This window comes from Poecilia reticulata, chromosome 13, assembly GCF_904066995.2.
Source record: "Poecilia reticulata chromosome 13, P_reticulata-male-v2, whole genome shotgun sequence".
Taxonomy (NCBI): Eukaryota; Metazoa; Chordata; class Actinopteri; order Cyprinodontiformes; family Poeciliidae; genus Poecilia; species Poecilia reticulata.
The window spans coordinates 20061505-20084745 of record NC_088842.1 but is presented as its reverse complement, the minus strand read 5'-3'; the positions used below and the strand labels follow the sequence as shown (position 1 = coordinate 20084745).

The 23241-nt window shown below is 39.6% G+C and overlaps 1 protein-coding gene across 1 annotated transcript in view; it reads left to right on the top strand.

Annotated features, from left to right (window-relative positions):
• Positions 1-23241, top strand: part of clmpb (CXADR like membrane protein b) — a 75974-nt gene that overhangs the window by 35858 nt on the left and 16875 nt on the right. The window lies entirely within an intron of this gene.

Sequence of the window (23241 nt, the reverse complement as noted above, 5' to 3'; positions counted from 1 at the left end):
ACTGTCAAACTCAAACAAATAAAAGTTTTTCTGTACGAGAACGAAAGTCCGTTATAAATCAAGACAACTGTGTGGATTTAATTATGTTGTTAAAATGTTTTTACCTACATGTGTATGTGGTCAGAGAAAACTTCAGTTCAGCTCTGATATTGTCTCTACGGGTGTTTTTTGAGCCCATGACCAGAGGCTCTGTGAAGGGAAAACTCTCTTTCCAAGGGACTAAAGCATAAACATTGAAAGAGCACACTTCATCCCATCTGTCTCATGCCACGGGTTTGTTTTCTCATCTCTCTCTCTTTCTCTCTCCCCTTCCCTCCCTCCCTGGCCTGCTCCCTGTTGCATTCCTGCTCTCACTCCTTTCCTTGAACCATTCTCTTACTCTTACTTTCCTCTAGCCTTTCCATTATCAGTCTACTTAGCTTTTTATCTAATCTAGCCCACTGTCTCTATCTTCACTCCATCCTCCTATCGTTCCTCCTCTCCTGCTGTGAACTGGTAGAGCAGCAGAGAGCTTGAGGACATGATGTTAAGAAGCCAGCTCCCATGAAAGGCAATGGGTAACCACTATGCCTGTATAAGGCCAGATGACTGGTCACTGTTGCATTCATGTGAGTTTTGTGTGTGTGCATACGTGAGAGTGAATGTGTCGTCTGTGTTGGTTTTAGAAAGTACCTACTGCTGCGTGTTCGAGAGTTTTTACATGCGACTATACATTAGGGAGAGTGCGCTTAGGCTTAGCATGTCAGCGTGTGTGGGTGTGTGTTTTTGTGCGAGTTCAGCCCAGCAGCAGGCTGACGTGTGCCGAGCAGCCACAGGGACCAAAAGGGTTTTGCTCTCTCTCAGCTAATCCAAACAAAGCTCAGATGGAGCCAGAATGAGGAATGTCTGGGCTGTTGGTCATAGATGCAAAGAGGTCAACTAGTACGAGTGAGAGTCGGTCTGCAAAAGAGGCAAGGGGGCCAGCTTTGTGACTTTTTCTTCACTTTTTTTTATTTGTTTGCGTAAGAGTGCTGTGGTAGCTCTCCCATTCCCAAACTGACTTAACTTTGTGTAATCACAGAGAAGCAATGAATTATCCCTCGACTGAAATTAGGCAGAATGCAGCTGCAGTCCTAACATGACAAACTTTCCAGAGTAAACTAATTTACAAACATAAACAGAAAAGTAGTCACAGTTCACGTTTTTTCCTTCTTCCATTCTGTTTACATGATCTGCATTATGCTGTATACAAGAGCTTGTTTTTCTGAACTGAGGCCTTTGCAGAACAGGTATATTTATACTAAAATGCCTTGAACTGTTTTGAATGTAATTTGGGGATTTGGGGATGTCGTATTAAAAGGGACTAAATATTTATGCACCTGTGCATCGTTTGCTTTTATTTCACAGTGATGCTTTAGAAATACTTTTACAAAGCAACTTATATTCTCTTCTCCTATCCAGTCACATTTGCACAACACATTCCTGTTTGGCTCTCTTCTCACATTCCTATTGCATTTCAAAACTAACCGCTGACGCCGAGTTTTTCCTTTGGGGAAAACTGGTGAAATACCATTAAGGTTTTTGAAAAGTTGAGTCTTGTGCAATGTGTTCTGTCAAGCACATTAAGAAAATACAGAAACGACAGCACTGACCTCATCAAATCAATCGCTAAGTTAGGAATTTATCCCTTTTATAAGTGAAGGAAGGCATTTTAACAAATATTAGTGTCAGAAGTGAAGTCAGGCGAGTCGTCCTTGGAAGCTGTGTTGTGATAGGGGATGTTGTAGTTTTGATTAATTCTCACTTATGCCAGGGTGTGTTTGTGTGTGTACAAAGAGAAAGCAAAATATTGCGATTTATCTCTGCGTCCTCAGACCCTGTCGGCTACAGACTTTAGAACAGCTGTGACTAGTTCACCTCTGACCTCTGAATATTTTACTCTCAGGGTGAATCCCAGGCTGCTGTGTTTGCTTCCACATGCTGATATTTGTGCATTTATTTGGCTGCATGACAATCAAATATTTTCTTAGTATTCAGTAAAATCTATTTTGATTGTATCACAACATTAAGCGCTGTGAGGCAGTATAAAACTGGTAAGAGTACTCTGCAGTGGCTCTGCAGATTACTATATGCACAGATATTTGACTACTGTTTGGCACTAATTAACTTTCCCTTCTCTGCTTTTTCTTCTGCATTGCATCACTATGAAGTCCAGGCAGTAGTGGAAAAAAGACGCACCAAAGCAGGTCACTTTGTATTTGAGCACGGTCAAAGTCTTTGGGTATTTGGCCCATCGTCTATTGCTGTAGGCCGTTTTAAACAAACTTTGTGTCTTTCCGTCGCTCCCAGACACAAGCAGCATTGTAGCCATACAAGCAGACCAATTACAAGCCAGTGACATTCGGGTGTGCAAGACAGAGTGACATTAGAGCTAATTCCTTTTAAAGCCCAGTGACATTACATCCACAGTCAGACAACTGGAGACTGTTCTTTTTAATCTACTGCGTTACACAGTGAAGAATGTGGCACTGTGTAAGAAAACTGCCAGTGGGAACTTTATGAGCTGCCTTTCAAATGTCATTAGACTTTTTTTTTCCTGCGCTTTTAGCAGCAAAGATGACCCACGTATACTGTACAGGGTAGCCTGGGGATTGATGGGCAGGGACACTGCCTGCTTGGAGCTGTGATAAGGATCTAAAGCACATTGTTTCACTGAAGAAATTAAATGCATTTTTAATGCACGTGTTTAACATTTCATGCAGATACAATGCAGCGCAGTGCATGATTGTGTTTCTTTCCACATAAGTACAGGAGATTGATCATCACAGAGACAAGCATGCATTGAGTACTTAAAGGATAAAAAGATAGGGAGTTCCCTTCCAATCCTGTTTTCTTTTTATATCCTCGCTTTCAGCCTCAGATGGATGTTCATTCTACCCTTCCTGCTTTGCATTAGTGAAGGATAGTGGGGCCAGGCTTTAATAAGGTAGACCTTAGGGATGAAGGACACTGGGGCTGGAAAGGTTACACCATGGAGTCGGTAACACATTGCTGAGGGAAGCATTTACTCTCCTACTCAAGTGCGCATCCACCCATGTGCTTGTGAACAGCCATGAAGATGCAGCCTAAGAAATGTCTATGCGAGTCAAATGGCTAATTAGGTATGTATTCTCTATAGATTGTTTATAGGAAGAGAGCAAGATGTGTATTTGCTTCTTAAAACGTCGCCCTATGCTGGTTGAAATGTAAACATCACAACAAAAGAGTCCCATGTTCTCCAGCTAGAACAATGTGATTTCCACACTCTTGATCCCAGTACACACGCACTAGTTAAAAAGGCACCTGATCAAAGTGAAGCGCTTACTTCAAAGACAGGAGAGGACTTGATGTTTCGCTAAATTAGTTGGTTTTCCTCATATTTAGACCTGCTTCATATGCCTGTTTAATTAATATGTGATAGAATTACAAACAATGTGACAGAAGATTTAGATTTTGAACTAAAGGTAAACCAACTTTTTAAAAAATCCATGAAACAGATCTTTTGCACCCATTGGAAGCAACTAATACTGCTTTAAAGCAGTATTAGTTTTTGCATTGTTACCATCTGATAGTTTGACATTCACAATATAAAAAATAATGGTCTAAATCTTTTTTTTTTTTTTCACCTAAAAAAAGTGGTGATTTATTTATTTATTTATTTATTTATTTATTTTTGTCAAATGACTGAGGCCATTATTTCAGGAAGGTGATGGTATTCTACTCTTTTGCACTATGCCTACATGGTGCCACACAAACTGAAGTTTTGAAGGTTCATTCTGTGACATGTAATCAAGCAGTGTTGGCAATCACATTGAGAAGTTTCTAGTTGGCTCTTTCAATGCAACACAGCAACCACAAAAGAACCTACATCCTTTGTTTCCTCATGGCTTACTTCTCCAGATGGTCACACTCTTAACAGCAACTAGATAGTGCTTAACCAGATCTTGTGGCAAGAGATTCTGTTACACCATTACTTTATACAAGTTATATTGGATTTATTTATGCAGAAACTGCCCATCAAAAGGTGTATGTCACTACCTATTAAAATGGCGTGGATGTTCATTCGTACCGCCTCTGCACACATGCAATCTTTCACGCAGGAACAGCATTAATCTGTCGTGTTCTCTCTGTGTCTCTGACCTCTTATTCTCTTCCTCCTATTAGCATGGCTTCTCATGCAGAGCCACAAGTGTCACATTGCATCATTGGGAGGCACCACTAATAGAAACATTAATGCGGGGGAGATGATAGAGAAAAGCTTTTTTTTTCCACTCCCTCTCTTCCTTTTTCCCCTCAGCGAACAGATTAGTGCCTAATCCACCAAGAATAGGAAAGATAAAATGGTCCTGATTGGCTACATTGGGATAAATAAACACATGTCTGCTGTAAGTGGATTTATACCACACCAGCCAATTTTTATCAAGTCATGTCTGAAAGTTTAGTGATAAAACATTACTCTCCTTTAGATAATTGAATTCTGGACCATTATAATGTGTAGTGGAGTGGTATGTGTGTGTGCGTGTGTATATATATATATATATATATAGAGTCTGTTATTGCGCAATAGTCAGCCCCACCTAAACCCTCTCAATTCTCATAGACTGACTATTGACCAGCTCTCCAGTTAATGGGTCGGGAAAGTCTCTAGTTTCTAGGGCTTTTACTCCATTGATAGTCTAGAAAACATTCTGTTTAATCTGGTGGCAGGAGGACTCGTCTAGCCTCTGACTGCCTACAGTCCAAAAGTTATCACCCTTTTCGATTATTAAGGCAATTAACCGAGTAGCTCTCACGGTTACCTAACCCCAATAATCACTTTTGTTAACCGCAGCTCTCTCCCTTATAATAACGAGCACTGATCCTTGCAGAGTAGTGAGGGGGGCTGGTGGTGCCCATCTCCAGCAGTCATCAGATGAGAGGCAGGGTTCATCCTGGGCAGGTCACCAGTCCATCACAGGGCCCTGAAAGCCAACAACAAATAAAATGTATGAAAGAGATTAACAAGGAGAAAAATTATGTCCAATTGTTTTGAAATTAAATCATGTTTATTAAGCACTTGGTGTTGGTAACACACCAGTTTTTGTTGTTAAAAATGTAGCTAACCCCTCATTAAAAAAACCAAAAACAAACTTGCATCATGAAGACAATGTGGAGGTTCATCTTCAGAGCTGGTTGATGATCTGGTGGAGTTAGAACCTCTTCTGAGACAGAAAAGTCTTTAGTTTCCTAACACCTGATTTCTCTGGCTTCCCTCTTTCATCTTCATTTGCTTAGACTGCAAACATATGTTGAAGATAAAATAATTGATGAACGAGTTAGAACAACCACCTCACAATATCAAAGTCTCTCTGTCTTATGGAGCTTAATTAAATCCAGGTTAAGTTTATGAATAAAAGTACAAGTCACAACAAACAGCCTCCATGCAGTTATAACATGAAGCTGAATAATTCCTATTGTAATAATCATACATGTCACAATAAAATTGATAAAATGATTATTTATGAAACCAATGTAAGTTATATATCTTTACTGCATTGTTTATAATTAAATGAAGATAATTAATAAGCAAACTTACCACCAGCTAGCAACACTTAGCAGCCTTCGTCCCTCCGGGCTCCTTTTGTGACAAACATTTCATTTCCATCGGTTGTTGTCCCGTTGTGTTGTCGTCTAACTCGGACTATGACGTCACCAGCTTGAATTTACCAAAATTAGTAACTATTGTCAAGGCCTTCTCTACTTTTAAGGCAATATTATTAGTGTAACAAAGAGCAGCACCACACAGAGCGGTGATTGACAGCAGGACTAGCCTCCTGGCTCTTATTGGTTGTTTCTAGATAGCACTGGGAACACTGGGAGAAGGCAGAGGAGCCCCATTCGGTCTCATCCCAAACTGTCACGGCATCTGCCAGTTTCAACAAATGTGTAAAAAATATATATTTTTATGAACATTGCATGTTACAGTTTTAACTTATAATGTCGTAAACCATAACCCTGATTTAGTCTTCTTCCAAAATGTTTTAAAATCTGAAAATACTCGAGCAAACCCAACAACCTAATTTGGTTTTCAATAATTAGCAACGATGCTCTTCCCAGTGCCTCACTTGGAGGAGTGAGGCACCACTTCTCCACTGATGTCCTTGTCTATCTCAAGGACATCAGTGAGTTTCTACTGCTGTGATAATAGTGGTAGAATAGCGGCTCAGATGTTTATACAGATTTTTTATTTTTTTAATGTGTTTTGAAGCTATCTAAAACAATACTGTCTTATGAACCCAAGAAGGAAGATGTTCTTAGACCATAACGTGACAGACGGGATTATGGATTCTCTGTTCTGACCAGTAGTCATGCAGGCACATGAAAAAGTATACTTTTACGGCAATTACTGTGTGCGTGTGTGTTCTTCATGGGGTCTGACGTACATCAAGGTCGAGAGATAAGAGAGAACGGAGATAGATGGTGATGGGGGTGAGGGGAAGTTGAGTTCCTGCTGGTGATGGTGGTGGTAACCTCTTGCTTTAGGCTGCCAGACTCCTCTATTTCCCCAAAGAGCAGAGACTGAGAACAAGATTTTTGAGGTGCCTGTGTAATGTAACGCAGAATCCTTTCTCCACAGAGGAGAAAGGATGCTGTATGGGGTATTATTTGTTTCCTTCAGAGCTAGCAGGAAGTTTGACAGGACTGACTTTTTTTTTTCCTTTTTGTACCACTTTAACCTAAGGTCTGTGTGATATTTGTGCTTTGATTTTATTTAGTCTCGCATAAAGATTCTTACTAATCTTGAGGTTGTGTAAAGATTAGTTCTGATGTCCACACCACAAATTTAAAGAGTTTATCTCAAGGACATCAGTGATATAACCTTTCCGGCTACAAAAGATAAGGAGAAGCGTTGAAGCTTTTAAGAGCTTAACCAACCAGACACTTCTAGTCATCTCTGAATTAAAAAAAAAAAAATGTGGCTCTGAGTTTTCTCCCCTATTATACAAACATCAGGGACTTAAGAATACATCAGAATGTTTATAAGGTACCTCATGTGTACCAGACAGATGTGACCTGTAATTTCCATCTGGCTGTCTGAATTAAGATAATAATAGCTTTCCTAACACCTGGTTCTTGTAGAGCAAGATCCAGCTGCTGTTGGTGCTTTCTTCTGTCATCGGAAAACTGTATACTAACCAGCTTATTGTCAGCATGTTTGAATAACTGACATGTTGGAAAATTATTCATTCTCTTGAGCTTTTATACTTTTTTGTCTTCAAAATATCCTATTTGTGTTTACCCACAACTGAAGTGAGTAGGAAAAGAATCCATAATTTATATTTTGATGCAGCAAACCTAGAATGCGTTCTGGTCAAATCAGACCAAAAGTGAACATTTAGGTCAACATGCCAAACAGCATGCGTGCAGAGAAAATAGCACTTCACACATCAACACACTATCTCCACTGTGAGATACGGTGATGGCAGTATCAGTATTAGTAAAATAAACAAACCAGCAAAGGAGTTCTCAGTAAGATATTCTTTATTTATATTAGTAAAAACTCTGTTGACATTTCAAGGATGTGACTTTCACGTGCTTGTACAAGTACTGAAGGCAAGACAATTTAATTTAACACATTTCAGCAATAGGGCCGTTCAAAGTAATTTACATGATTTAAAAAAGAAAAAGAAAACTTGAACCAGAAGACCTGAGTGTTTTGTAAAGTTGATACAATGACAAATGATTCTTAGTGTAATTTGGCTCTAAGCCACTCAGGAATCTATGATTGCAACATGACAAAATGTGAAATATTTCATTTGGTACAGATACTTTTGTAAGCCACGTAAAAATATTGGTTTGTAATTTTCATAGAACTGAGCTCCACTTTTTGATGTTGGCGAAAATTAGGGATAGGCTAAAATAATTGCTTCCCTGGATGAAGAACATTTTTTATGGGCGTGCCACATAAACTTCTTGCTGGTCAGAGGCCATTTATAACCTTTGCGTGGGATCTAAAATGCCAGAGAACGAAACGTCTCTCATTAATCTCAAGACAAAAGCTCAGCGCAGCTCTCAGCGCATCAGCAGAAGCAGCAGCGTCGGCAAATCATATCCCAAACCTCCAGAGAAAAATATATCACCAATTTTCGTTGCAGCAACTTCGGGTGAAGCCTGGAACATTCTCCTTCTTAATTAGGGAGTAAACACTCCTTGAGGGCTTCAAAATACTTCACGTGTCTCATCCTAACTCAAATCCTCCTTTCAGGTTCCAAAAATATACCAGTTTTATTGGTTCCCGCTGGGTTTTCTTTGCATGATGTTGATTGTAACGCTGTAGACTGCCCAAGCTTTAGCAGTGGGGCCAAATTTAAGTGAAAGCACTGTGGGAAATGAATTTGCATTATACTCACATGTAAGAAGAATGGGAGTGGGTTGGGGCTTCCGGCTGGGGAGGGGAGAGGTTCAAGGTAGAGCTTGAAACGAAGTGACTGCTGCGTCAACAAACCAAATATTAAATATAGAGCTTTGCTCCGTCCTCCAACACCCCTAAAAATATCCATGCTCACATCCTTATTCTAGCATTTGACAAATTAGTGCCTCATCTCGATGACGTACCCTCAGATACACCTCATTCACATTCAACCTAATGTTTAATTCACTTAAAACTTGAGCAGAGGGCATGTTTTCCTTTACCCAACGCTCCCTTTTCGCTGTCTCCCCATGGCGATGTCACAGGGGATTAAGTCACGGAGGCCGAGGGACTTGTTTATGATTCATCTGGAGGGAGGCTGTAGCCGCCCGGAATACCCACAGGGCATGCAGCTAACAGGCTATTTCCCCCGTGAAGCATCCTCACTTGGCTGCATGCTAACAGAGCACCGAACACTAAGAAGTTCCTAATGATCGTTCTATCTGTGGAAGGGCAAAGCTGAAGTGAATTGTTCTTTGCCGATTCATTGCCTGATATACAGTGCAGTGCAAAAATAACCGTTTTTCTTTTTATTTTTTACTTTTTTTTTTTACATCGCCGCCACACAATTCTCTTATTGTGATTTTATGTGATAGACCAACACAAACTAGAGTCTTACTGTGTAAAATGCATAAACTCTCTTTATGCATGCATTTTTTTGAAAACAAAAAAGACGAAGGATGAAGTGCACATCACAGCAAGCTAACGTTATGTATTTCTGGTGTTTCTCACTGGCCAGTTGTTCAGAGATTTGCTCCTTGCAGGACTTCTAAATCACGGTCATTCCACTCCAAAAGTAACGCATTTGCTCCAGGTGCTGCTCATGATTAAACACATAATTCCTCCACACTGAGCAGCTCTCTGATAGCAGACCTCATGTCCACCTGTCCACTATGGCGGTTGAGGTATTGTTTTGAGTTTGCAAGGTCCGCCCTTCACTCGTGCAACGACGTAAATAATTGATCAGTCAATGAATGCAGTCTGCTGTCAATCAAATGATTTTGCATGCAATGCAATGACATAACATGACTTCTACTACCCTTGAAATGGTTAGCGAAAACAGCGACGATCTAATGGAGACAAATTTGCCTGGGGCAGAACTGGTTAGAAGCGACTTCAGTAGTAAAGAGGATCCACCTGTGTGTAATTTAATCTCAGTATAAATTAAGCTGTTCTGTGAAGGCCTCAGGCTTTTATAGAGAACATTCTTGAACATACCGTATTGTGAAGACCAAGGAACACATAAGACAAAAAAAAAAACATTGTTGACACAAAGTTCCAGAAGTCCAGTATTAGATTTACTAAAAGCCACATGGAAGGACACTAAATTAGTTTAAAAAAATTTTAAAAAAAGAGTAAAACTCAATATTTCGACCTACATACAAAGCATTTATGGTTAAAATAAGAATTTGTTCTAAGTTTTTTTTTATTTTTAATCTGAGTCCAGCAGATCTTACTTTGCAGGTTCATTTTTTTGTTCTTTTTGGGTTTTTTTTTAAATGTGCGCGCCTCATCGTGTCTGATAGAAGGAGATGCATGGCATGGCACCACTAGGGAATTTACCTCTAATGCTGGCAAGCTTTGTCCAATTTACCAACCTGTTGGAGTTAATTAACATTTTTTAATAGGAGCGTGTGTATAGTGGCGAAGATTACTTTTAACAAGCTGACTTCCAGTGCGTAAACCACAGTGACTTCTGAGGGTTAGTTTGAAACACATGTTCGGCCACAAAACAAGCGGATCTCAAGCAAGATGCGTCAGCTCGACTATTACTGCTCTCCTTTGTTCTTTATGAAAGGTGGTTTGTTAGTTGTGACACACTGCAGGAGAATAGAGTTATTCAACATCAATGCATTGGTGTCAAGGGAGCTTACATATTACCACTGTTAGTGGAACTTGATGTCTTCTTTTAATTGCTCTTTTAATTAACTCATGTCTAGCCTTCTCTTTGTCAGAGGATGCCCGAGCTTGCCATTTAGCACAAGGTAATGAGATTAACCTCTCATTGACCAAGCAAATGTAGATTAAACATTATAGCCAAATGAAATGAGTGAGCTTTGTTTACTAGTGTGCACAGGCAAGGCGGCAAGCAGTCGAGCCGCAACCCTCTTGGTGGTAACATAACTGAAATATCAAGGGGATAGAGGGGAGTGTGCTTGGCTTCAACTTGCGAGTGTGGCTGACCAGCTGTAGTGGGGAGGAAAGAGAAAGCAGCCGTCGCTGGAAAATAGTACCAAATTCTCCCACTCTGCCTGGCTATCTCTAGAGAGCCGGCTGCAGGCAATCGGTGAAAACGGGCCTCTAATCATTCAGTCACGCTCACACCTAGTGTGCTAGGTGCTACAGTCAGAAACAAACGGAGACCTACACTATCTAGATTCCCTACTTTGTAATGTTCTGTTGCTGCTCACCGCTAAAGATTTGTACAGGAAAAACTGACAGAAAAAATGTAATACTCTTTTAATGTCAAGAAGACATAGCTTGACAAAACAGTCAAACTAAGGAAGGGGGAACTTCTTATTTTGTCTTTTCTGTCCGAGATTGATTGAGTTTGCAAATAATGGGCTGAAATTTCAGTCTCTAGAAATTAAAAACCCCTAAAGCACCAAAAGAAATGTGAATCAGGAATGGTGAAGGTAAATGTAAGCAATTCTTTAATGAGTATCCTTTTCCTTCCACTTTAGAATGACTAGTACTAAAAAACAGTAACGCAAATTAAAAAACGAAATACTCCAAAGTCTGTAGTGGTGAAATGAGGAAAATGTGGAAAGATTCAAGAGGTGTGAATACCTCTACAAACATGTAACTAACAACGCAATTAGGTCTTTTATCTCATGCATGCCACTTACACACAACAGTGATAGTCCTTGCTCCAAAATTCTTCACTCTCATTTCATATGATGCGTTACTTTAAACATCCTCCTTGACAACCACTGCATCCTTCATAAAGCACTTTGTGTGTCAAGGCTGGATCCTGTCCTATCAATCTCTAGTAAATATTATGGATTAAATAAACAGAGAAAATTTTGCAAACTTGACTGCCTTTGTCAGAAAGATTTTCTACCTCAAATACACGAGACCCTTTCAGGCTCGTTATTACTAACCTTCCCCTGTTTTATTTTTTGCCTAGAATGTGAGTGCAAGCAAATTCTCTTCTCTGAGCCAGACTTGCCTGCCTTGGCCTCAGTTAGTGCCACACCTCGTTTTAATCAGGCTCTGAGAGTGAAATATAGCCTTGGCAAGAATTCTGTACCAAGCTCCATTCATCTGGTTTCAATCTTCTCTCCGCCCTCGGATGTGGCCGTGTGGGCATTCCTTTTCTAGACGTGGGGGTGGGAAGACGTGGTGCTGAGAAGCACAAAGGGCAGGCTTATTTGTTTGTGCGTGTGTGTGTTTGTGTCACTGTTGGAGGCTTGCGACTTATAAAAGAAGGATGGCTTTTTATAACTTGCAAAAATTGAAGTAGTTGTAATTAGGCTAGTAGGTCAACAGAAGTGTGATAACAGTAAAGACTTCATGAGATGTCTTCAGGCTATAACCACAAATTTAAGTCTATTTTGTTGAAACGATTTTAGCAGACCAACACAGTAGCGTTTTTATGCAATGTAAAAGAAAAAGATAAATAGTTTTCAAAATTTTACTAATAAAAATCTTTGGTGTGCATTTGTTTGCTGCATCACTGGTAATCCCAAATAAAATCTAGTGCAATCAGTTTCCCTCAAAAGTCACCTTATTAAGTTTGTGTGCTTTGTATTGTAACTTAAACAACCAAAATATTCAAAAAGAAGGAGAAGTTGTGAATGATGAAGTTGTTTTTCTGACTTGTTTTGGAATTGTGGTCCACCTGTAGTCCAATGTCATCCACTCTAGTTTTAGCAATGGCAACAGAGGAAGAGAATGGAGCCGTTCTGTCCATGTTGGCCACCCTGAACAGCCACCCCATTCGGATCGGCTCTTCTTTCTTCGCAGGGAAGGACGGCCGTTTACAGCGTGGGGGATTTCGCTTCTTGGCGTCAAACTGGAACCTACTTACGTCCAACATACGTCATGGGCAAATGTTAACAATTGGGTAAAATTTTAAACTTCAACACAGTCCACACTTCTAAGAAGCAATTATTTCTCAGCAGCCAAGACCCTTTGCACAAACTAAATTGTGCAGGACAAGGGGCTGGTTTCTACCAGGCTAAGTTGAATTAAAACCCACAACTTTCCAGTCACACGATTACTATCCTTCTCTTTCGATCACATGTGCCCTTTATATGGCAAACACAATGCAGGTTTGCCTTCTAGGAAGACAATGATCATAAACATGCGACCAGAGCTATGATATAATGGTTTAGATTTAAGCATATTAACGTTAGAATGACACATAGAGGTTAAATTAGAATTCATATTATTTGACTAGGTTTGAGTTATTCGATATAATTCTTTTTTTCTTTCTTTCTTGTCCAATTCTGGACAACTATACAAAATCATGTCAGACGTTTTAGAATTTTATGTGAGAAAAATTTTGAAACCAGGTTTAATTTTTTTACACTATGGGTTCTTCTGTTATAAAAGTCCAAATCCAGTCAAATACACTGAAGTTTTGTAGCTGTAACATGAAACAAGTGAGATCTAATAGCACTTTAGACTCTTCATCCTGAAATAAAAAAAATGTCAAGTTGCAAATGGCTGATCTTTAAAAGTTGAAATCCTACTTTATTTTTTAAAGTAAAACAGATGCACTTGTATGACCTGTGCTTTAGTCTATCTTAAATTAGGTAAGTCGCAGTGGGACAACACACTGTGCATGTTTATATTTTGTTGCACTACATGCAGAAATGCACTGTAATTTGGCTGCTGTTTATCTGAAGCAAGCAAAAACAAAAAAAAAAAAGCTTTGGGTCTTGCATGAATGGACTTGCCTAATCATAAGGACAGATGGTAGCTTGGTCTATTAGCGCCCATAAATGAGTCTAAGTGAGGCCTTTCCTGGAAGCCTTGCAGCCCACGCTGACCTCCTCGGTCATCATACAGACAGCACTTTTGACTCTGACAGCTATTCTAAAAAGTCTACACCTTTCAGTTTATAGATCCTAATAACAATTTTGTGCTTTAGAGCTGCAGTAGTAGAAGCAGCGACAATGGCATCCGCTCTAGTATTTTTTTTACCTAACTGATCAAGTAAAAGGATGTGATCAGATACATGCCATAGGACTGACAGCAGCACTAATATGTCAGTGATGTAGCACACCAGGCCTGGATGGATGGAGACAGGGAGTCAGAGCCCCATGTGTTTTCAATTAGCCAATGAAATGTACAACATTGGAGCTGCTCTGTCGCGTTCCGCTTCTATTCTCCCTTGAATCCAGAGGAGTAAATTAGTGTCACCGCCGATACAGACCTTACCATCAAACCCCAGGTGAACTGGAACTTTAGACAGTGACAAATAATCGCAGTGACCTAAATAATGGAAGTAAATCTATGTGTGCAGAGAGGCGAGATTGCGGAGGAGAAAAGGAAGGGAAGCATGCACAATCCACACACACTGTATGAGCTCACAAAATGAAATGCTTACATGTCCAGACTGGAACTATCTCCCACTGCCTCTGAAGCTCAACTTTAATGTGGCTTCAAATCTAGTTCTAGCTCTTGGCTTGTTTTCTTGCTGTTCATCTTGTTTTTCAAGTCTCTTTATACTTAACCATAAACCCCAATGTAGCTTTTATCGTCTTTCCACAAGTTAACGCCTGTTTTGAAACTCCATTGGGATATTGAGTTGTGTTTAATGAAAGCAAAAGGTGTGGTGTTTTGTAGTGTAAAGACGTATGTAGCATTTTAAGTTTCCATCAGTTTCACACCATTGTAAAGCATCCATCATCAGGATGACCACGATATATTCCACTTCCTGTGCCCATACACCTAGTCAGCTCTATTTTCAACCTAATGGGCATAAAAAATTGCATATTGCAGCAAAATGGACTTGGCAGCACAAAAGCTTATTAAGTATTGATCCGCTGATGTCAGTGCCCATGTCCAGGCACTCCAACAATGCGAGAGAAGTTCATTCACATGCTTGCCAGCCACAAATTGAGATTAGACCACATAAATAACTGAGGAAATTGAGGTACATTTTGTGAACAGCAAAGGACGCTCACATTTATCTGAGGTTGTAGGAGGGAGAGGTTGTACATATATACACAGTGTGGGCTTTAAGGCTGTTTTTTACCATTGCTTGCCCATCTGTCCGCACCCCAGTGGTGCTTAGCTAGTTTGATATACACCAGTACCAGTGCCCAACTGGAAAGATTTAACCCAATCAGCAGCAGGCAAACCTGTCTTCTGCAGTGTTTTTTAATGAACATGGCTCATCTTGTTTCTCACCATGCCATCTGTCAGGTATGCAGGATCAGGCAGAGCTTGATCTCAGCAAAATACAATGTTCCACTGAGTTGTAAAAGGAGATTTTTGAGAGAGTCTGCTTAAAATATCTCATGTTACTCTACACATGTTCGCTAAAGTACCAAAGAGATACAGCAAATATTTGTACAGTTAGACACCTTAAAGTTTTCAGCAATTTGTGTGATTACAGCAGCACACCTCAGTGTTTTATCCTGGGATTTTACCTGATGGCCCCTAAGCGATATGAATGGGAAAAAATGGTCTTCAAAATATGTTTTAAAAATTCTAATAAGGATGGCCAGCATATATGTTTTGCCCCTTTTATTCTGACCACCCTAAACGAAAACCAATGCCTTCACAAGTTATGTAATTTAATCTCAAGGTAATAGAGTCTCTGAAGGCATCAGAGGTTGGTAAAGAATGTTTTTTGAACAAACAAATGTTCTGAAGATGTTCTATGCAGATTTGAACGTCACTCAAAGCAACATTTAATTCACCATTTAAAAATTCTGATACATTTTTTGGCCCACATGCAAAAAACAGTGTCACAGAAAATTAATTCTGCAGATTACTCTTAAAACATCATTCCTACACTGATGGATGGTGGTGGCAGCATCATGCTGTAGGGAATTATTTTTCTTGAGCCGTCACCCTTTCTATTTGGTTATTTGGTCAGCTGTATTTGTTTTGACCTGGGCTGGACAATAAAGTTGGTTGGAGTTACGGAAAATGCTCAACAAAAACAGGCTCTGAAGACTTGCAGCTGTCAGTGCAGCATGGATTCTTCAAAAATATTGACTCTAGAAGTCTGGGAGCACTTTTCAGATTTTCATTTGTAAACAAACAAACAAACAAACAAACAAACAAACATGTTTTTCCTTCCAATATGTTATTGTAGGAAAATATGAAAACAAATTTCAGGAGTTTTCATATTTTCCATAAGTTTAAGTTATTGCAACAAAGAAATCTTCACAAACTTAAGACCAAAATTGCCTATATCATGAAAAATATTGGAAAACATTTTTTTGTATAGGAAAAAAGAAGAAAGCTTTATTTGTGAACCAAATGGGATTTTGTCCAAGCAAATACAATCTTCCACACTGGATTTGGAGTTGTTTTCTTTTGATAACCCGTATTTGCTTACTTTGAAATGAAGCAATTGTTTTTGTTCCTCAGATTTGGATGAGATTCAGCAAAAATGTAATCGACAGCAGCGTAACAAAAGAGTCTTATTATATTTTTTTAAGTATAAGTGAAAGAACATTCTCTCTTGTCCTCATTTACTTCATGTTCTCAGTGGGAAACAGCAGGTTTAGTCAAGGCTGTGTGCATGTGCTGCAGGGAAGATTTGCCCTTTACACACACACACACACACCGCATGCAAACACATGCATCCACACATACACATGCGTCTTTTGTCACCTTGGCGATACGTTTCATAAAGATGTTAGCTTTCCTTCTTATTTGTTGCTTGTTTCACAGCTACAGGGATGCTCAAGCAGAACAAACTGACTCTCCATACATGCTGGTTTGTTTAGGCTTTGCCACATGTTGGGACGATTTGTTGTTTCGAAGAGAGGTCACTGTCCAAGCCCCATTTAACTAAGGCGTATTATCTGGTACAAAGCAGACCACTTGACATTTGGACTTTTTGTTCACTGGAAAGACATTAAAGGGAGGAAAATTTTGTTTTCTATAGTGCATGTAAGCCTGGGAATGGTCTAGGCAGCATACACTTCTGGACATTAATACGCAGAAGCTCATTCATTCAAGTTTGTAGAAGTTCATGTGCTACTGTAATTAACATTTAAAATAAGCACCATCCTTTTCAAATGATAGATTTTTTTTAATCTAGAGATATGCTTTTTATAGCCAGCGACAGTGAAATCTGTCATTTGAAGTATAGAGGTTTTTGGTATTCTATCACCCTTTCTATTTGGTTATTTGGTCAGCTGTAGTTGTTTTGACATAGGGCTGGACACAAAAAATTAATAACAATGCAAGTTACCTAGTAACAACATGCTGAGCAACATGCACAGCGGCAGGGTTTCATCACCGTGCCTCACAACTACTTAAAAAAAAACAATAGCATGGAGTGAAAACTATGGCTAAAACAGGAAAGGTCACGTCACTAATTTGGTAGTATTTCAGATATTTAAAATAAGAAAGCAAATGAACAACTATAGATTTTGAGTGATATGAAACGCTTATATCATAAGTTTTTCAGGCATATTATTTAGCCCTATTTTGACGCATGCAAAGAAGGCTAAAGGACTGATACAATCTGCACATTCATGATCAGCCATCAAACATGGTGAATATGTTGCATTTGTGCCTGTAGCTTTTTGGCCAAAAACGGTTGTTCTTGTTAAGATGCTTGTGTTCTTTGGACAGTTTCAGGCTAAAACAGGGAGATTTATGGAGCAGCCAAAATGCCTTGGACAGCTACACCCATGAGTGTAGGAGATGCCACTAGATGCAGCATTGATAAGATATGTATAGCTATGTAAGCAGGTTGCATTGCCGACTTCACTCCCATGGGGAATGGTGTAATTAGCTTTTTTTTTCCTCCCCATTGTCCCTGCATCCCTATTTAGCACAGGGAAATAGAGAATACTTTGGGGGAATTAAAAGTGCTTGTTGCAAAACTAATTTTGGATCTATTTTGGGGATGTGTCAGCGGAATGATATTGCTATCGCTCAACATGACGGCAATGACAAGGCCATGAAAGGGATGCTAATGAAGGCAATAAAAGCAGCACAAGGTGAACATTTACCACAGGGGCTTACATTATTCAGGCCTCCATGGTATTCATCTTTTTTTCCTATTCCCATTGGGCCTTCTCTTTTTCCAATTTGCTTTCCTTCCAGGTTCAAAGGATTAGTGTGAAAATGATACTTGCTCTGTTTTTCCATCTACATTTCCAAGCATCTCTCCTCTGGCCCCACATATCTTCTCATCAAAAGATGAACATTAAAGAATACGAGCAAATTAATTAATATTTTGACTCTAATACTTCAAGTAATTATAGAAGTTCAAAAACTGAATGCCCTAATTCTGTAGAACAAAAGTAGGACTTTGTTTTTTAAGTGTTTTATACTAATGGCTCATATTTCGATCAGTTATTTTTCTCAGATAATTTAGAATGCAAAGAGATGACATAGTGGAGTTGTAGCTTCATGTAGGTAAATGTCCTGATCCTTCAAACTGAAGTTAATGATAAAATAATCAGGAAGTCTCACTCATTGCAAAAGTTATAAGAGGTAAATTTGTCAGGAAAGCTGGGCATCGCAGCCCAACACTCTGGTGTCATTTAGTTTCAATATGCAGGTTTTATTATGTGAAATCCCTTATTTTGGCCTAGTCTGTAGTCACTGTTCTATCCAAAAGGTAGAGTTAGTTAAAACCCAACCCTTTCAGGTGTTGGACTTTCAGGGAAACAAAGGAATAAAAACACTACCTTGGCATGTGCATGTTTGCACTGAAAGTTATGCCAAACTCAAATCATGTGGCTCAGATATTATGAACTTAAATCATGAAGCTGATGGGCTACTTTGTTGACCCTGTATCCAAATTAATCAAACTGATATAGCACATACAAAAGCAGATTCTGTAGATCAATTCCACCGAGAAATCTATCAAAAAATAGCAGACAGCGGTCGTCCAGTGACAACTATCTGCAGGAAAATCAAGGAATAGTTTTTATTATCTCTTCAAAGACGTAGCCTAGATTAAAAATAAAGGCAATGAGTAGAAATTGAAACTAAAGACGAGGGTAGTAACCCATATACTGAACATGCATTTCAATGGAGCAGTGATGACATTAAAGAGTTGAACCCCTAAGAAGTCGCTTGACTGTATGAGTGAAAACAAATTTCCTGAACATGAAAATAGCCTGAGTATTGGTTAATGTTTTCCAGCAACTCTCCGGTTGAAACATCTGAAGAACTGTATGCGTGTGTTCTTCAAGAGAGGCAAAAACTCCTATCTGAAAACCTCTGACTTTGTGTGTATTTATAGCACGGTTGCTGTACAGTTGAATAGCCATCTGGGCCTCACAACAGTAGATAAATAAAGTAAAACAAAGGCTGTGAAACAACACGCTGAGCTCTGAGTTATTTCACTGCTGCTTCATGCCCTATGCTCCTCTCAGCATGTCCCCAAGTCAGCTAAAAAAAAAAATTGTGCTTGTTGTCAGCAGTAAGAATGGATGGATTGCATTTGCATGTGCCATGTGAATTATTTCTGGTTGCATGCATCCAGCTCAAACTCTGTCCCCTTGCTTCTTTGTGTTAGGATCCATTCCCTGAGCAGCCTGGTAATTACAGAAAATGAGCTGTTCTGGCAGAAATTGGAGATAATTGTTTTGCACGTTGCAGTGAGACTCCGGGTGTCACTTAAGCATCACAATGTTGGCCTGAAACTACTGTAGGTATGTGTACTGAGACACTAGTTGTTGCAGAAAATTATTTGTATCTGAACTTTTCCTGGACAGTTCTTGATTTGTCCTTGCAATGTAGAGCATGTTCCCATTATTCATGCATCATGCATAGCAGGATGTATACTTTGTCCTATATGTATTATGCGTCCATAGAGAAAATTCTGATCTAGGATATCTCAAACCTTTTTTTGTTATTATTATTTTTATTTTTGTGCTTTCAGCTTCCTGTGTCTAAAACCACCTTTGTGATTCTATAATCCTTCCTCCACACCAGTGACTTAGCCTAGCATAAGAGCTCAAAATAAGGCAATGCACCATTCCTCCCTCCTCTCCCTTAGCCCATTTTTCTCTGTCCTTTCATTCTCCCTTTCTGATCTGCTGTGTTTGAGTACCAGAGGTCATAAAGCTTTGGACAAGGCAAAGGCCCCAGCCAGGCTGATGTGCTGACTGGGGGGATATGAGGCTTGACTTTGGGGCAGTGTGAAAGATCCAGGCCTGTCTTGTTTGTCTGTCTGTCCGTCTCGCTGGCTACACTATAATGAGATTGCAGGGTTCTGTAAGGCGGATTTACTGGAGCACAACTCCCCCTAGGGCCTTTTCATAGAAATTGGTTCCTCCATATTTCACCCAAGCTTCTCACTCTCTCTCTCTCGCTTTGTCAAATGTGTCTATCTTTCCCCCCTCACACCCTCTCTCTTTCTAAAACCTCTGATGTCCGCTCCCACTTTTGTTAATTATGATACGCTGCTTTCCTTTCTTTCTGAGGGGAAAGATTGAAACTTTCCATAAAGCACAAAGCTTATCCAAAAGCGGGGAGAAAGAAAGACACAATGAGAGAGAAAGTGGGATGTAGGATTTGGGCTGGGATGTGGCACCAATACCCTATCGCGAGGCCTCTCCACATTATCTCCCCTTCAAGATGGCCACATTCATTTTGATGGCCTCTCTCAACTCCATGTGGAATCCCATAAAAATGCATGAATGCATACATGCAACTGTGACGAGGATATTTTCCTAGCGGCTGTTAAAACAGTTCCAGTTTTTTATTGTCTCCCAGTTACTTTGCTGCAAATTGAAAGCCAAGGTCATAAAGCCCATGCACATTTTTTACAGCACGTATGCAAAGCATTTCGCAGAAATGTTTTCTGTTGGTTTACACTACTGATGTTTACACACATGGTGGGGTCTCACAGTCCAGCCAGCCCAGCTGTGCACATTGAGAATGGGGCCAATTCAAATACAGTCTCAAACTTGCATCAAGCCAGCCTTTTTTTAAGAGGTGCTACGTTATCCTCTTCATCATACCAAAGCACCTTTACCTGAAAACAAATAGTTTTTTTCATTTTATTCCCAATATCAGCACAATACCATTCATTTTACACCACCCAAGGATGTGCAGTCATTATTCACCTGCCAAGGCTCCTGATCAGATTGTGAAGGAACACTGGATGAATATTTTCAACTTTCCTGGGTCATGTAAACACTTGAGTGCACATAATCAACAGCTTAGGCAGCAGAACATGAGAAATAAGGTAAGATGAGCCCACCTACTCAGCAGTGAGCTAAGCCCCAGGCTGCTAATTGGTACAGGGCCACTGATTGCAGAGGCTTGCGTAAAGCGCTGCAGGGAGATTGTGGGTAAAGGTTTCCCAGCAGACCCCTGTGCCACCACCAAACATTAACTTGCACCATTAGGTCCAACCAGCTGCGCTTACACACATGGTCTGGGTATTCTCACTCCCCAGAGTTCTTATCACTGAAAAGCTTTCTCTCTCTTTTTCTGACATCCAAACCAATATCGGCGGGGAGCCCACAAGATGAATGACCCTGCAAATGCGACATTAAAAAGTCATAAACGGGAATACCTTCAGGCTCAGGAGTGGGGTTGGCCCATATTTTATTTTTTATTTTTTTGCTTACTAATGCTTGAACTGCTAAGAACAGGTGGATCAAGGCAAAAGAAGAACCACAGTAATTTATTACATCACTCTTGTGTTACAAAATAGACTGAGAAGCATTTTTAGCATGTGTTCAAACTTTTATTCCACCAATTAGAAACTTTTTAGCCATTTTTCAACTTATAGCATTTTGTAAGCCAATTGGCATTAACCATATAGCTCAATCTCTGTGTGTATTTCAAAGAGGTCCTAGATCTTTAACCTGGAGATTCCCAAAAAAGTTGCCAACATTTCTAAATCTAGCATGTGCTTTAACAGACAGAAAGTGAAGAATCAAACCAATGAAACAGATCAGGTTTTTTGTATATTCACCTTTCTTGATATTGACTAAAGTCCTCTTAGTCAATTCTCTTCTTCACTACTTAAATGAAAAGTCCCAGTACTAATTGCAGTTTTGTGACAGAGGTCTATCCATGACTGCAGCCTTAATGAACAACATACATACCTCATCAGAAAACACAGTTTCATTTTCATGAAGTTCTTTCAGGTTTTGCACTTATTCTCACTCATTCTACTAAAACTGAAAATAGCTATTATTTTTTATCCCCATTGCAGCAACAACACTGAAATGAGTTGTCACCAGTATGACATGATGTAGTTTGGGTATGGGAATCTAAAAAAATTTATTTTTTTTATTTTAGTTTATGACTGGTCAGCCATTAGCCAGGACAAGTCAAGCTGAAAATAGGCCAAATCAGGTCACCAGTCAGAGTTAATCTAAAATGAAACATTTGTTTTTTGTTTCATGCAAAGCAAAGAAACAATTTATAATTTTGATTAAAGTGGTTAACTATTAACTTACAAAGTTAAGACAGAATTTGAACAAAACTTTAGAAACTGTTGACAACTGTGCAGACAAGAGAAGATGGTCTCTTTTAGGCTGTTCTTTTCCACTGTGTCCTTCATCAGCACTGACTCATTGGTTTCAAAGTGCAGTGCTGACATTTTCATTGGCCCAGAGATCACTTATGGGGCAGGGTGTTGGCTCCTGTGGGGTTGGACCAGTAAACAAGTGGACAGGGGCCCAGTGAGGGCTGGCCTTCTGAGGAACATTTGACAGCCCATAATTATGTCTACTGCATACAAAGGCATTTTCACTGTCAGTATGTCCAGACTGAGTCACACAGTAGATGTAGACATCTCAAAAAACATCTTATGAATCCCATGTATGATGTTTACCTATTACCTGGTTCACATTTCAATCCCAGCGAGGATGATGATGTGAAATTTTGATATATTTTATTTTCAGAACTACCTAAGCTGATGGGTGATTTGGTATGTAACTAAAAGATAGGCTGCTAAGTGTAATGTCATGTATCCAAAAATAGACATCACAATTGTGCGTTTAAGAATAGCTGGGCTCTGCAGTATTGTGCACTCTATTGTACACGTTGGAGGGAGGCAAATACCTCACAAATGCATTACCCCTTCTGGATGTTGAGTATCGCACAGTAACACACACACAATCCATAATTTCAGGTTCCAGCTAACCCCAGTGACGCCTTTGGTTAATTCTGCTGAAGCCCAGGAGGCTGTCCAGTATGCGCCAGTAAATTAGCCTTGGATATCCTCCATAAGTCCTCTCTCTCTGGTCAGTGCCTGAAGTCACAATCACGTGCACACACTCTTCAAATTCACTGTAACGGAGACTTTAACTTTGAATAATGTGGAGGGTTTGCGCATATGTGTGTGAGGTGTTGTGCTTTTTGTGTAAATGCTTCCTAAAATTGTGGCCAGATCTGGTTGAATCTTCCAACTGGCTCCACCTTGATATTAGTTCTTAGTAGGAATATGTGTATGCGATGGCAGAATGCCAGACCACATGCTACTCAAAACTTCAGCTAATGATGAAATGTTTCTATTACATTTGTTGAACCACTTATGCTGATACTAATCTCCTGTAAATACATTTTTTGGGCCATTTATTGTCCTCTATAAAAATGTGAAAAGCATATTGCTTCTCATCATGTAATCTATTTAGGTCCTCTAA